General features: G+C 35.3%; 1 protein-coding gene across 4 annotated transcripts in view; it reads right to left on the reverse strand.

Moving 5' to 3' along the window:
• LOC101740930 (uncharacterized) overlaps window positions 1-14,964 on the reverse strand; it is a 77,203-nt gene that overhangs the window by 42,931 nt on the left and 19,308 nt on the right. The window contains exon 1 of one of the 4 annotated variants that reach the window (XM_012692507.4): window positions 3,398-3,651. The exons of 2 other annotated variants lie outside the window; for them this stretch is intronic. The gene's annotated coding sequence lies outside the window, so the exon portion shown is untranslated. Of the gene's footprint in view, window positions 1-3,385; window positions 3,652-14,964 lie in introns of those variants that run through there. One more of the 4 variants, XM_012692508.4, reaches the window with a different exon arrangement.

Genomic DNA, 14,964 nt, shown 5'->3' on the forward strand with positions numbered 1-14,964 from the left:
GTTTCTAATGAATGGAACATGTGAACGTAGTTCTGATTGATCTTTCGCTTTTCTTTTCTATTCTCATTTATTAATAACGATAAACATATCGACGCTTGAAAGGCAAACGTGACTAAGCGACAATGCGTGATCTTTACAGTAGACTAATTTAAAGTTGAAATACCTGAAAACAAAATTTATTTTAACGAATCTAGCTGTAGTAGAATCTAGCTAGTAGCTGTAGGATTGAAATGATTTTAATAGACCTAGAAATAAATTTTTTTGCGCATCGAATATGGTTATTGCCTATCATTTATATACAAAGCAGTTATTGTTGCTTAGTCACGTTTGCTTTCAAGCGTCGATATGTATTTATGTTTTTGTTTGCTGTGCCAACATAAGCTTTTATCATAGTGGCATTCTGTAGAGCTTTACTTGTTTTTTCTTTTTAATTTTTTTATTGCCTAGATGTGTGGACGAGCTCACAGCCCACCTGGTGTTAAGTGGTTACTGGAACCCATAGACATCTACAACGTAAATGCGCCACACACCTTGAGATATAAGTTCTAAGGTCTCGGTATAGTTACAACGGCTGCCCCACCCTTCAAACCGAAACGCATTACTGCTTCACGGCAGAAATAGGCGGGGCGGTGGTACCTACCCGTGCCGACTTACAAGAGGTCCTACCACCAGTAATTACACAAATTATAATTTTGCGGGTTTGATTTTTATTACACGATGTTATTCCTTCACCGTGAAAGTCAAACGTGAACAATTGTTGATTTTGAAACTTATATAATTTAATAGAGCAATGATTAATTACATTGATCTAAGCACACGTAAATAAATGCAACCTTACTTTTGAATATCAATATTAAATGTATCAGTTCAATCTTGAACACATTTGAATACAAGAGATCTTCAGGTCGAGACGTGAAAAGCTATTTGGTTTAAACGACATTCCGCTTAATACGCGAAAAAAATCGTCAGTTATTTGAACGGTGTAAACAAACATATTTGGATTTCAATTAAAAACGTCGAATTTTTTTATTTTTTTTATTGCCCTTGTAGGCAGACGGCATACGGCCCACCTGAAGGTGAATGGTTATCGTCGCCCATGGACTTCAACAATGTCAGGGGCAGAGTCAAGCCGCTGCCTACCGATAAGTACTCTCCACAAGCCTTGTTTGAAGAAGCATATGTCATAGCGCTCGGGGAAACATTGTGGAGGGGAGCTCATTCCAAAGCCGGATGTTACGTGGCAAAAAAGATCTCTGGAAACGCACTGTGGATGAACGCAGTGGCTCCAGGCAGTATTGATGAACTCTACTCCGGTGGTTGGCGGTGCGATGGTAAAAACGAGATGAAAGTATCATCTCAAACAATTCCTCAGAGCACTCCCCATGAAACGGTACAAAATACAGAGGGAACCGAAGTCCCTCCGAATTACGAATTGATTTTATCACACATACAGATCAAGTACAGAATTTGAATATGACTTGCTCATGCGGACATAACGAAAGACGTCGTTGTAAAGATATAACTTTCAACTAGTGGTCCCGCCGTAGTCGAAATTCGACTATAATTAATTGAAATTATAAGTTTGAACATTAATAAGGTTCTGTTGTCAAATACTTCTTTATTCACAGACCTCGCCAAGACCAAACTATAGACAAATATTAATAAAGACAAACAATATGTAATCTATTCTCAATTTGACCACAGACTATAAGCTATAAGAAAGGTTTGACAATAAACAAATAGTATGCATGCGTGTGTGTGTGTCAAATACATAGTAGTGTGTGTAATGTTTTTTTTATTGATTTAATGTATTTTTTATGTATAATTAAAAAATATATTAACATTCTGCACTACTTCTCTATATTCTCTATAAATGTGGGAATTTTCATACTTTTCCGTCCGCACAATTTTCGTAAAATGGGGTACAGCAGTATGAAATTTCTCACACTTATAGAGAATATAGAGAAGGAGTGCACAATGCTAATATTTTTTTTAAATAATGCATAAAAGATACTTTAAATCAATAAAGAAAACATTACGCAAACTACCATGTCTTTGACACAACACATATATAAAAATATACTCTTTGTTTACTGTCAATTGGGAAACTTTTGTTATTGTTTAAAGTCTGGTCGAATTGAAAATAGATTAATATGGTTTGTCTTTAATGTTATTAATCTATAGTGCAGTTTTGGCGAATACTGTGAAACTGTGATTATATTATCGAATTATAATAGTGTTTGATAATAGAACCATAATAATGTTTAAATTTATAATTTCAATTAACTATAGTCGAATTTCGACTACTGCGGGGCCACTAGTATTAGATTATAACACTCTCTCGTAATATTTATTAGTCGTAAATGAAGGACACGAAAGAAAGTGTCAGACAGACAGAAAACAAAGCCATGATAGCGCATGAGAAATTACTAGTACATTCGAGTTGCGACACCAATTAAACAGCGACATATTCAATGTTTAGGGTTGCATAAAGAACCAAAAGCTTGTTTAATTTTATAAATTTTCTTTTTATATCTTTTCTATTTATTTATTTTTGGTTTCTTTCTTTATTTATTCGTTTAATTTTACTTTAAATTTTTTATATAGTTTCTGTTTTTTTATAAATAATAATAATATATGAACTGTTGTTCTGAAGTCCACATAGATAACAACACGACATAATAATATAATTTACAGCTGTCTATCAATTTAATAATTTTCGGGACAGAGATTTTTCTTATTCTTAAAAGATATCATAGCATACGCAATCTGGTCTTGGTTTAATTGTAGTTTAAACACATCAACTGTCCCTAATAATCTTTTTTTTTTCACCCCAGCTCCCGACGTATTTTAGTGCTTTAAATTTTGAGGGTAGGTAATAATTTTAGAATCACAAATTTCGGTCAGCCCTATTCAACTCGACTTGCATAGGGCACACGGCACACACGACAATGGTTACCCGCTGTGGGAGTTATTACAAGCTGTGTGACTCACATCGAACCATTATGTTTGCTTGAACTTTTCTGTTAGTTGAAACTCATGGCAAATATAAAGCGTTGTTTATAGTTATAACGATTTACAGAGCAACTTTCACTATTTGAAGCATTAGCGAATCGTAAACACGTTTAAGAACACTTTACGTATTAATCTGTTGTTTACTTTTTTATTCTATTAAAGTAATTTTCGAATTGGTCCAGTTTTTGTAGTCGTGAGTTTAAATTTAGATAAACGTATTTAAAAAAGACACTATTTTGTATTTTATCAATGACGACAGTGTCTACAAAAATCAAAACGAGTACGAAAGATACGAAGTTTCCAGACGTTTCCTTGTCATTGACGCGATTATATTCCGTTCGTAATATTAATAGAACTTTTAATAACTAACTATGAAATTCACCAACAAAATTACGCCAAATCCATATAAATGTTTCGGTATCACCAAAATTGTCAAATATTTTTGCACACACGAATAAATACTAAATATTTACACAAATAAATACTAAATATTTCAATAAATAAGAAATATTATTAAAATCGCTGCCACCGAACAAACTTGTCACAGCCGAGTGCCATTTACTCGTAAAATAAGAGATAAGCACTCTTTTATTAATGATAAGGCACATCACTAGCAGTAAGTACAATCGAAACGAATAAGGACTCAAATACTTTTGAGATTAATTTTATCAATATTTTTTGTTGAGGCTAAGTGTTATTTATTTTATTAGATAACATACACTAGGGTTGCTCCAACGGCGGCGGATTCTATCGTCTATATAAAACTTCTATTATTAATTTCTTTTTTGTGTACCTGTGAGCTGTCGGCACTTTATATTCGTAATTTCTTCCTCAGTAAACACCCATCTGTTGACGCTTTGAGAGAAATTAGGTGCGCCTTAATAAAAAATAAGAATAATATGTGAAATTTGTTCATCAGTGATTGGAAATGTTAGGAGCTTCAGAATGAGTCAACTAAAGTATTCTTTTCTCGGTTTCAACAATAATAAACATTTATTATAATGTACCTATTATGTCGGTATTTTAATTATTCTGCTGTTCTTTGTTGTTTTTTCCAAGGTTCCTCTCGTCATTTCTGATTCAGAATGAAATTCAGATGAAGAAAATGTAACAACAATAATTAATGTTGTTCGAATTGAAACGTTACAGTTGAATAGTCAAAGGGTAATGACGTCATTTCCTACTTAGATTACAACTGTGTAGAGACGCAGTATATAGGCGCACACACACACACAATTTTTAGGTCACAGGATCGTAATAGCAGTAGTCTCTGGCCCGCGATCAATCTAACTCCGACCTCCATTTTATGCAAACTATTTACTTGATAAATTCGAACCCACAAGCAATGTAGAATATTAAAATGTATTTTTTTTTTGTCGTGAAAGTAAGACATTAACATAATTATTCATTCAGACCGCACACATAGAAGTATGTTCATTTATTTATTAGGATAAATGGGAAATCGAGTTCACGGTCCCCCTTGTACATCTAAAGCGATTATTGGAGATTATCGTGTGTATTTAGACATGTGATTGTCGTCTAAATAGAAGCGTTAATTGAATTGCAATACCGTCTACACCTGTGTTACTGGTGGTAGGACCTCTTGTGAGTCCGCACGGGTAGGTACCACCGCCCTGCCTATTTCAGCCGTGAAGCAGTAATGCGTTTCGGTTTGAAGGGTGGGGTAGCCGTTGTAACTAGGTATACTGAGACCTTAGAACTTATTTCTCAAGATGGGTGGCGCATTTACGTTGTAGATGTCTATGGGCCACTTAACACCACTTAACACCAGGTGGACTGTGAGCTCGTCCACCGATCTAAGCAATAAAAAAAAAGTTCTATTAAAAATGGAAGTTTGTTTTTAGAGTTGAATAAATAACCGACAATGCAAAGTAATATCTTGAAGAGGCCAAGATCGCATTCATAAAATAAGTTGTTCTAGCCTCAAATAAATCTATACCTACGTTTACGGTAAAACATTATACATGTTATCTATAATTCACAACGACCTCAACGTTCCCAATAACATAGAAACGCTATCGTGTACGTATAACTGGATATGAAGATACGTGTTTCCTACGAACGACGCATAGAACCGATCAGGTGGAACGAGACGCCAAACTAATGAATATACGACACGCAATGTACACCGGAATAAATATTAACTGCTCGTGGTGTCGTAGTGTGTTAACGTCGAGTTTTTTTAGAGATTAATCTAGATTGATAGATACTGTTACGTGCTGGGGTTCGGGATCAATAAAAATTCTACCGAAGTACAAATTAAACCTGTATTCAACACTTAGAACACTTAAAACACTCAACGAACACTTTAGAATTCTCAAATCACTTCTTCCGTTTCACTTCAGGTGATCCGTTCGCTGTTTCGCTTCGAGTAGTTCCGATTACCTACTAACTGCTTCGTGCCATCTCTTTCGCTCAACGCTTTCATAGTCGATACGACATCCCTAGATTGATTGAGACCATTCTAGGCAAGTCGAGTGGTTTTGATGTGTGTTTCAGCTATCTGACAATAGATGGCGCTGTACTTCTCGATCTTACTAGTACCAATACCTTAACATGAACATCGCTGTCTGTCTCGAGATACGAGATCTACATATCGAGGAAATAAGTATAAAAGAATTGTATGTTTTGTATATAGAATACGTCAGAGGTCGTAGGGAATTCCCACTAGACTAGATTGTAGTATTGTAAGATTGTACTATTTAGAGTCGTCGTGGCCTAAAGGATAAGGACGTCCGGTGCATTCGTATCTAGCGATGCACCGATTATATAATCCCGCAGGCGGCTACCAATTTTTCTAATGAAATACGTAGTTAACAATTGTTCACGATTGATTTCCACGGTGAAGGAATAATATCGTGTAATAAAAATCAAACCCGCAAAATTATTATTTGCATAATTACTGGTAGTAGGACCTTTTGTGAGTCCGCACCATCACTCCGCCTATTTCTGCCGTGAAGCAGTAATGCGTTTCGGTTTGAAGGGCGGGGTAGCCGTTGTAACTATACTGAGACCTCAGAACTTATATCTCTAGGTGGGTGGTGCATTTACGTTGTAGACGTCTATGGGCTCCAGTAACCACTTAACACCAGGTATTTTAATTACACTTTAACATTAAGTTTATATACCAATCATTGCAACTATATTATTTGTTCTGGGTTATATTAGCAATGCGATTTGATATCGTAAAATACACCGAAAAAACGTGATAATTGAATTAAAGTAAGCTGCGATAAGTGTGCCGTATCTTAAAATTGAATGTTGATACAACACGTATGGTTCCGTTACAATTAAGTTGAATTTAAATTGTTTTTCAGCAATAGCAATTTATTGTCTGATAACGATTTCAGTTGATTAGTATTTGTTTATAGAAATTCGACCTAGTGCACTGACATTTCAAGATTCACTTTGGAACGGGGCTCCTTATCTCACGTTTTGTTTGCGGGCTGATGAACTAGACCGAAAAAAGTGTAGCAATGAAAAACGACATCAAAAATAGTAATTTTTTGCAGTAATTTTTGAGGCACATCCCGATCATCTAGGAAACTGAAACATTTTTTCTATTGAATCAACTTGCCGTGAATGTTGAGAATATTTCAAAAGTATTTTATATATCTATATATAAATATTAAGTATTTTATATATCTATAATAAAAAATAAAACAATTATATATTTCTTTCACTAATATTTAAGAAATTTATCCATAACACCAACTTTATTCACATTTTATGATTTTTTAAGCGGATTCTTTTTATATTTAATTTAACATTACTTAATACAAACACAAAAAGATACCTATAGCAGTTTAGGAAGTCCGTTCCAATCTGGTGATCATAAGTTTTCTCTCACTCTTCTCACCTCTCTCTTTTCATGTATTATATTTTATCTTTAGTCTTTTCATTTTAACTAGTAAAAGCAAATAACAAATTCATTAATAAATTACAATTGAATATATAAACTAATCATGTGCTTTTCCTACTGGTGGTAGGACGTAGCCTCTTGACACTGGTGGTAGGGCCTCTTGTGAGTCTGCATGGGTAGGTACCACCACCCTGCCTATTTTTGCCGTGAAGCTGGGTTCTGATTTGAAGGGTGGGGCAGCCGTTGTAACTATACTTGAGGCCTTAGAACTTATATCTCAAGGTGGGTGGCGCATTTAGGTCGTAGATGTCTATGGGCTCCAGTGACCACTTAACATCAGGTGGGCTGAGCTCGTTCACCCACCTAAGCAATAAAAAAATAAAAATAAAAAATTCTAGTATTATCCAACCACGGATTTCGATTGTAGAGAGCATATATTATTACTGCCGTGGACATCCGTGTTAAAGTAAAATACGTTCTAGATTTCTAGACTTTGTTACGTAAACCGTAACGCCCATTCAATAAGAATGTAACACACGATCGGAATCGATAGCATCTACGCAGTGGCAGTTGCGTAAAAATAAAACTTGAATAATAGTATAGAATTCTATGACTAAATCTATTAATAAAATATTTAATGGTCTCCGGGCCTTCAATCATATAAAAAAAAGTGTGTGTGTCCGCTCCGACGCACGACTGGAGTTTACTGGATATAAAAAATTAAACGAAACAATACGAGAAATAGTTCTATATTACGACAACACGATACACTACAGATTATTAACAAATTAACGAGACACAAAACAAACGACTAACAAATATATGAAAATACAATAATGAGAGAAACGCGCGATCAGTACGAGGCTTTGTGGCGGACTGCCGGCGCAGCAGCCCGGCGTCACCTGCGATAACGCATTTCGTGTGACATGCGCAATCAGGCGCATAACGCATTTCGTGTGACATGCTAGTACGATTTTGGTCCCCATAATTTTCCTACCCCGGGCCTATATATGTAAATCGATTCTAAAGGAGTAAACTCCAAAAATAATATCTAATTTGGTTCTCACTGTTTTTGACATTTGACAATATTTCCCTTGTTATAACCAGACCAGTTAAACTTAAATCTAACGTTCCGTGACGAAGTGTCATTTTTTTTTATTTGTGACGCTATTTACTCAAGTGGTACAAACTTAGTCAGTGCTGCTAATCGTCAAGTTACATCAAAATTCCTTAAATATATGTAAAGAAAAACCTTCATAGTCTAAAACTCTTTAGTTTTATAAAAAAGGATTTTTCTTATATGTCATTCAGTGAAGTTTGACATTCAGTAAAAAGAAAGTTTAGTTTGTTAAAAATAATAATTTTATTAAATTAAGGGCTTTAAATGTTGTTTTCTCATTATACACATAACAGAAAACACAATTAAGTCTTTTATTGTTTATTTACTCTGGAGTACCCAATATCATTATATATAGGTATATACAGTTCATGGTACCCTGGCGTCTGTCTCGTGAGCCCCCCGCGGGTAGATAGCACCTACCCTCCCGTTTTAAAAGGTAGGACAGCCGTTATACTACACAATTGAGACTTAAACCTCATGTCTCAAGGTGGTGATGGGGCTGTGATGTTTACTCCTAGAACTAGTAAGCACCAGTTAGGCCGTGAGCTCGTTCAATAAAATTCCGTCTACGCAATAAGAAATAATAGTTTACTAGTCACGTAGTCAACGTAATACTTCATCATAATTTGACAACTGACGCCACATAAAATGCACATAAATTGTGCTTTTTTTGTCAATTTGGTTTACCTTCTTTACAGTTTATTTACGTAGGCGAACAAAATAATAGTGTAACATATCTAGGGTCAGCAGACTAAAGCACATAAGTCAAAAAACTCGACTTTACAGGAATTAAAAAAAACTATTTAGAACCTTATACATTAACAAACTTAATAATGTTTATTTGAATTATATAAGTCTATAACACTAACTTATTATTAAAATTAAATATTTTAAAGTAAATGTGATTATTTAATAATTAGATGACTTAAGTTATAAGGAACACAATAATAGTATGAGTTAAGTGAAAAAGATCAACAATTAAGATATATATTATAATAATATAAGTCATAAATATAAATATAAATATCAATTCAATGTTTAATTAAAATTCTTCTTCTTCATCGAGTTCTAAAATATCTGGATCAGTATTTCGTAAAGTTTCCAACGTGGGAAGACTTATGTAAAATTCATGGAAAATATCTAGTATTAAAGGGAGCAGCGGAATTAAATCATTTTTTTTCTCGATGGATATGGGTAATGGCTGTATAGATATTATATCATCAGTTTGAGAACCTCCTATGGATGATCTCCTTTTCATAGCAACTGTCTTTATAAAATTGACACTTTCATCTAACGGTTTCATTAAACGTCCTCGGCAGACAGGTTCACGTTTACCCTGCACAGTAAAAAAGTATTTTTATGTCTTCATTCTAAGCTTTTGCTTTTCAGGTTCAATAGCTCGTATTCTTTGCTTAGATTTATCTTGAATTTCCATTAAAGACGCCAAGTATGCAGATCTTTTTACATATGACCCCATTTGCCAATATTCTGTAAATATGGCATGCCTATCAGCTAATGGTTTACGTTCTTTACATTTCATTCTGCAAACAGGTAACTCTTTCAAATTCAAAATCATTTATTTGAACTTAGATGTCAGTATAACACACTTGTTGAATGTCAAAATATAAATAACAATGTAAACTCTACCACCGGCTCCAAAAAAAGCCACAGTCTTGAGAAGAACCGGCGAAACAAACTCAGCAGCCTTTTTTTTTTGTTTTTTCTCAAATTTTTTTTTCATAGTGCGATCTGATATACATTTTCCTTTTAAAGTTTTGTATGCCTGTCCTAAGTTACGTTTTATTTTTTCTCTTTTTATAGTACGCAATACTCTTTTTTGGAGACACATTAGGATTCATTGAAATTTCATCACAAGTACTTGAACTTGATGTGATTGGAAGTCTCGGTAATTCATAACATGGATCTCGTACAAAATCATCACTAGAGAAGTCAAATACAGAATAGTATGTTAAACTACTGACTTGACCTGATGATGTTGACGGTATAGGATCGTCTACTACTAGGTTCTCTGTGTTCAAAATCGACTGTTGACTTACATTTTCTAAAAAAGGACAAGACAATTATCTATTTATAATGATATAATATTGATATAATTACGTAATTTGCAAATCATAATTTAGAAGGTATGTGAAAATATACCTTCATTGCTTTCCAGATGAGTGGATAACGTCATTTCAACTAATTTCTTGCCTCTTTGAATATTCATCTTAAATAATTAAAATACTTAAGCTACTACTGTGCACAATCGACAACATTAGTAAATTAAAACCACTTACCGAAGTATTGTTTACGTTATAAATATTTTTAAGTAACCACTTTCTCTAAATAAATGTTACATTTTGATGTTCTTTATAACATAAGTCAAACTTCTTACGTTAATAACTTTGTACTTATGGTGTTCCTTAGAACATAAGTCCAGTTATGTTTTTTAGTTCGTTTGATTATATTAGGATTTGATAAGGTTGATACAGAACGCCGCTTGAATACGCCATGAAATACTTGACTTTGATTTATGTGCTTTAGTCAGATTGTGTGTTGAGCAAAATGTAAACCGATGATGTAATAAAAAATAAATTGAAATTTTTGACTTATGTGCTTTAGTCTGCCGACCCTAGATATATTTAACTAGGTATTTATCTTTTAGCCCACAGCCGTCAGTCAAGCTCTATTTATGGGCTAGCCTGAAAGACAGGTAAAGAACAGGAATTCTGCCTCCGGTAATTTGAGAAATCTTAAAATAGAACAAAAATATTGATGTTGCGTTTCTCTATATTTGTCTAAAAGTGTATTTAGTTTTAGATACTGTTATGTGCTGGGGTTCGGGATAAATAAAAGAATCTACCGAAGTACAAGTTAACACTGTATTACCACATAGAACACTTTAAAATTCTCAATTCACTTCTTCCGCTTCGCTTCAGGTGATCCGTTCGCTGTTTCGCTTCGAGTACTTCCGATTACTAACTGACTGCGTGCCATCTCTGCAACGCTTTTATAGCCTATACCACATTCCAAGAATTATCGGAACATTCCACACATTTCGAGTATTGTGTTTCCGCTATCTGAAAATAGATGGCGTTGTACCTCTCTGGCGTTCTAGATGCTAATAGATCCTTCGATATTAGTTAGACTATTCGGCGATAGATGGCGTTACTCTTAACAGCGTAATAATATTATAACAATAAAGGAGTCCATTCAATGCGATTGATTAGGATATTTTTTTTATTGCTTAGTGGGTGGACAAACTCACAGCCCACCTGGTGTTAAGTGGTTACTGAAGCCCATAGACGTCTACAACGTAAATGCGCCACCCACCTTGAGATATAAGTTCTAAGGTCTCAGTATGGTTACAATAGGTAGGGCGGTGGTACCTACCCGCGCGGACTCACAAGAGGTCCTACCACCACTAAAGATCTTATTCTCTTTCAATCTCTCAATCGGCTTCTTCAGCATTATCATTATTGTCATCACAGAGATCAACGCTCCAGTTGCCTCATTTTTTATATGCCTTTAAAATTTTATTTTGTCGATGCGTGACGCCTCTCCGCGGTCTTTCATCTACGTGATGTTTTCGTTGAATGATTTTGTAAATTCAAGCTATTACGTTATTACGTTCTACGTTTACGTGAAAATATGTAAGAACACAGCGAAGATAATTCATTTTGGTTGCATTAAATTGACTATCTATATTCTTCCTCCTAGCCTGTCTCGTGCGAGTTCTGTATCATCCAAAACTCGGACATGGATTATTGAATAAAGTTTGGGTTTTGAATAGGTTCAGATCAGATATGCCTCCTCTTCCGGATTCGCATACCACTGACCATTTATAGGACCAGTGTACCCGTAATCGCTCTTACGAACATTAGTTACATTCACGGTTTTATAAATTTAGAAGTGTTTGTCATTATACATGTCACACAATAGCGTAATAACTAATTTGGAAGACTTTTTATTGAGTAGGAGGTAAAATAGCAAGACACACCTGATGGTATGTGGTAGCCGAAACTCGTAGACATCACAACGTGGACTGCCACACCCAAATTGAGACATGTGCTCGAAGTCTTAATTGAATAACGGCTGTTTCGCCCCTTAAAGGGGATCATATTATAATTTCAAGTCGGAAATATACCGTACGCAATTTCCAAAATGTTTAAGGATTCGATATTTATCACACGATCGGTTCCTTCATCGTGGAAGTCCTTAGTGAATACGTATTAAGTTCACATTTCCTTCCAAAAAATTATGGCCACCCCAACTTTTTGAACTCTATTTATTCGCATTAGCAGTGAAATTGACTGTGGCGATTATTGCACTTAAATTAGGAACAGATGTGACGCTTTTTGTTACCATCTATAAATAATGGACAACAACAAAAAAACTTTCTTCTTAGCGTGTACAATCCTCAAATTATCCTCAATCAACGAGACGGCTAATATCATAAAGTGACCGCAGGGATAACGAGTTTTTCGCTGACCATACCATTGGGAATCAAATATAATTGATTGTAAAATTTGAAACGCGAGAATACGAAGTTGGATCGAGTTGAATGACCACGAGACGAGCTCAGGTGTACGACGAAAAGCACGACAAATAAAAAGCTTTTATCGAATTATTTTTGACGAACAATTATTGTGATAGTAATCGGACGCAAACAAAAGAATAGATTTTATTCTTCATTCGTGTACCGAATGCCTGCCACACTGTTTTTTCCCCTACGTATTTGCAGGTAGCTCAGGGGGCAAATCCAGCTTCTCGCGGAAGGATAGGTGAGCTCACGAGCTCAACTTGAGAGAATTTGTTAACATTAGCAAAGCAAGAGCAGTGGTTCGCTGAATCTACCACCGGATCGGTGAGAAGATCTGGCGAGAAACTCAGAGGGCTGTGGGTTAGTTTACTGTCGCTGAATTACACAGCTGAAGCAACTAACACACCATCTATTTATTGTACTTTGATATTATTATTTTTTCCCTTCCTATGGCGAGAGCCTTGAGAGGCTATTTCAGCTTCGCCCTAACATGTAGGTGAGCTCACGGAGCTCAAACCGGAGTGTTGCTAGCACTGACCCTAGCAAGAGCAGTGCTTCGCAGAATACAAAACCGAAAAAAGAGAGTTATCAAGTATAACAATTGTTCAAATCTTCAGTTCAATGAGTAAACGACAATTTATGTCCATACATTATAGTTTAGGTGTGAACAATGTATCCTATAACATTCATGTACTACTTATCATTATTTCGAATTGCATATATTAATGTTGTTATAAATTACAAATATTATTTTTAATATACACATTAGTCAGTGTATCATGTACTTGCGTTGTATTTTGAAGAATTTTATCATGTTTTTAAGGCGGTACGTGCTTCATGAAACATAATACTAAGCCGCTGGCCTTCATTAGAACTCATTATTATTTAATCTAACTCATTTATTTTGTGTGTATATTTTTGTGACTTTTCCGGTAGAGCGTACCGTGAGGACCCATCGGCAGGTGCCGTGATTTTGCCATATCTGCCGCGAATATCGTGCATTATGGTTTGAAGGGCCGGACAGCCGTTAAATATTACAGTTAAGCGACTTAGTTGTTGGCGATATTAACGTTATGATGTCCGATAAGTCCGACTGAGTTGAAATTGCATTTTATTTGGTACTTTAAGGAAGGTTTATGGTTAAAGCCTTTAAGTAATTACGCTTAGATATAGATTGCGATTATCATTAGATGAACATTAATTGATACGCTTAGATATAGATTGTGATTATCATTAAATCAACATTAATTTATTTTTTTAAATAAATAAATAATAAATAACTGTTTAAATATATACATACATATATAAATAATAAACACATAGACAAAGAACAAACAGAGCTGTTCATCACACGAATGTTTGCCCGATGCGTGAATCGAACCCACGACCCTCGGTGCAATAGTCAGAGCCGCTAACTACTAGACCACCGAGTCATTCCTACGAATTTTGTAATTAATAAAGTTCAACGTTCGATACCATTTGATTGCGTACCACTACTTAAGCATCATTGTAGCAACATTGTAATATTACGTATAGTTATGTAAGTCGAAACGAGTTGAAAGCATTACTTTGATTCAAGTTAAGAACAGCCGCTTATCTCAGGCGACTATTGGAGCATTTGGAGCAGCTGTCAACAACATTAAGTTACATTGAGCCTTATTATGTTAGTTCCGTAACGAGATCCGCCTTAGGGCGCGGGAGAGGTTCTTACAAGGAAATCCAGTCACACAGTGCAAATAATTGCGTGTACCATATATATCAAAAACTATTTGTTTTGATCGTGAAATATTTAGAAAGTAGTTTTTAATGACGTGTTTTTTGTGCATGGAAGGCAAAAAAACATGTGCGAAGATTACATCTTGCTAATACAGGTGGATAAGAAAATTTTATGTGTACAGTGGCTTCATTGTGCTATTTTCGAGGGGTTCACGAAAACCTAATTACGCAATGCTCTGATGAGCAATGCATATTACAGCTTTACTTTTTATTAATGGGTATTTTGTATGAGGATGGTATGGTATGGGTAGGTTAATGGGTTTTTTTTATTGATGGGAGGCTTGGATGGGTGCTCACGGCCCAACTGGTATTAACTGGTTACCGGAGCCCGTAGACAACAACAACGTAAATGCTGATACCGACCATGAGATATGAGTTCTCTCCGTTTTTTACTTTTTTTTTATGATTGAAGGATTACTGGTGGCCCGGAGGCCTTTCCAGTTTCACCAGGACAGGTGGGCGAGCAAAAGCTCAGGAGGGGTGGGATTTGCTAACAACTGCCCGAGCGCCTCCGAAGGAGACATAACAAGTCAAGAGCTATTGCTTCGCGAATGAATCTACTACCGGATCGGAATCGCGACCCGCTGAGTAGATCCGGCGAGAAACTCAGCGGGCTGATTCATGGGT

The sequence above is a fragment of the Bombyx mori genome, chromosome 15 (assembly GCF_030269925.1).
Source record: "Bombyx mori chromosome 15, ASM3026992v2".
Taxonomy (NCBI): domain Eukaryota; kingdom Metazoa; phylum Arthropoda; class Insecta; order Lepidoptera; family Bombycidae; genus Bombyx; species Bombyx mori.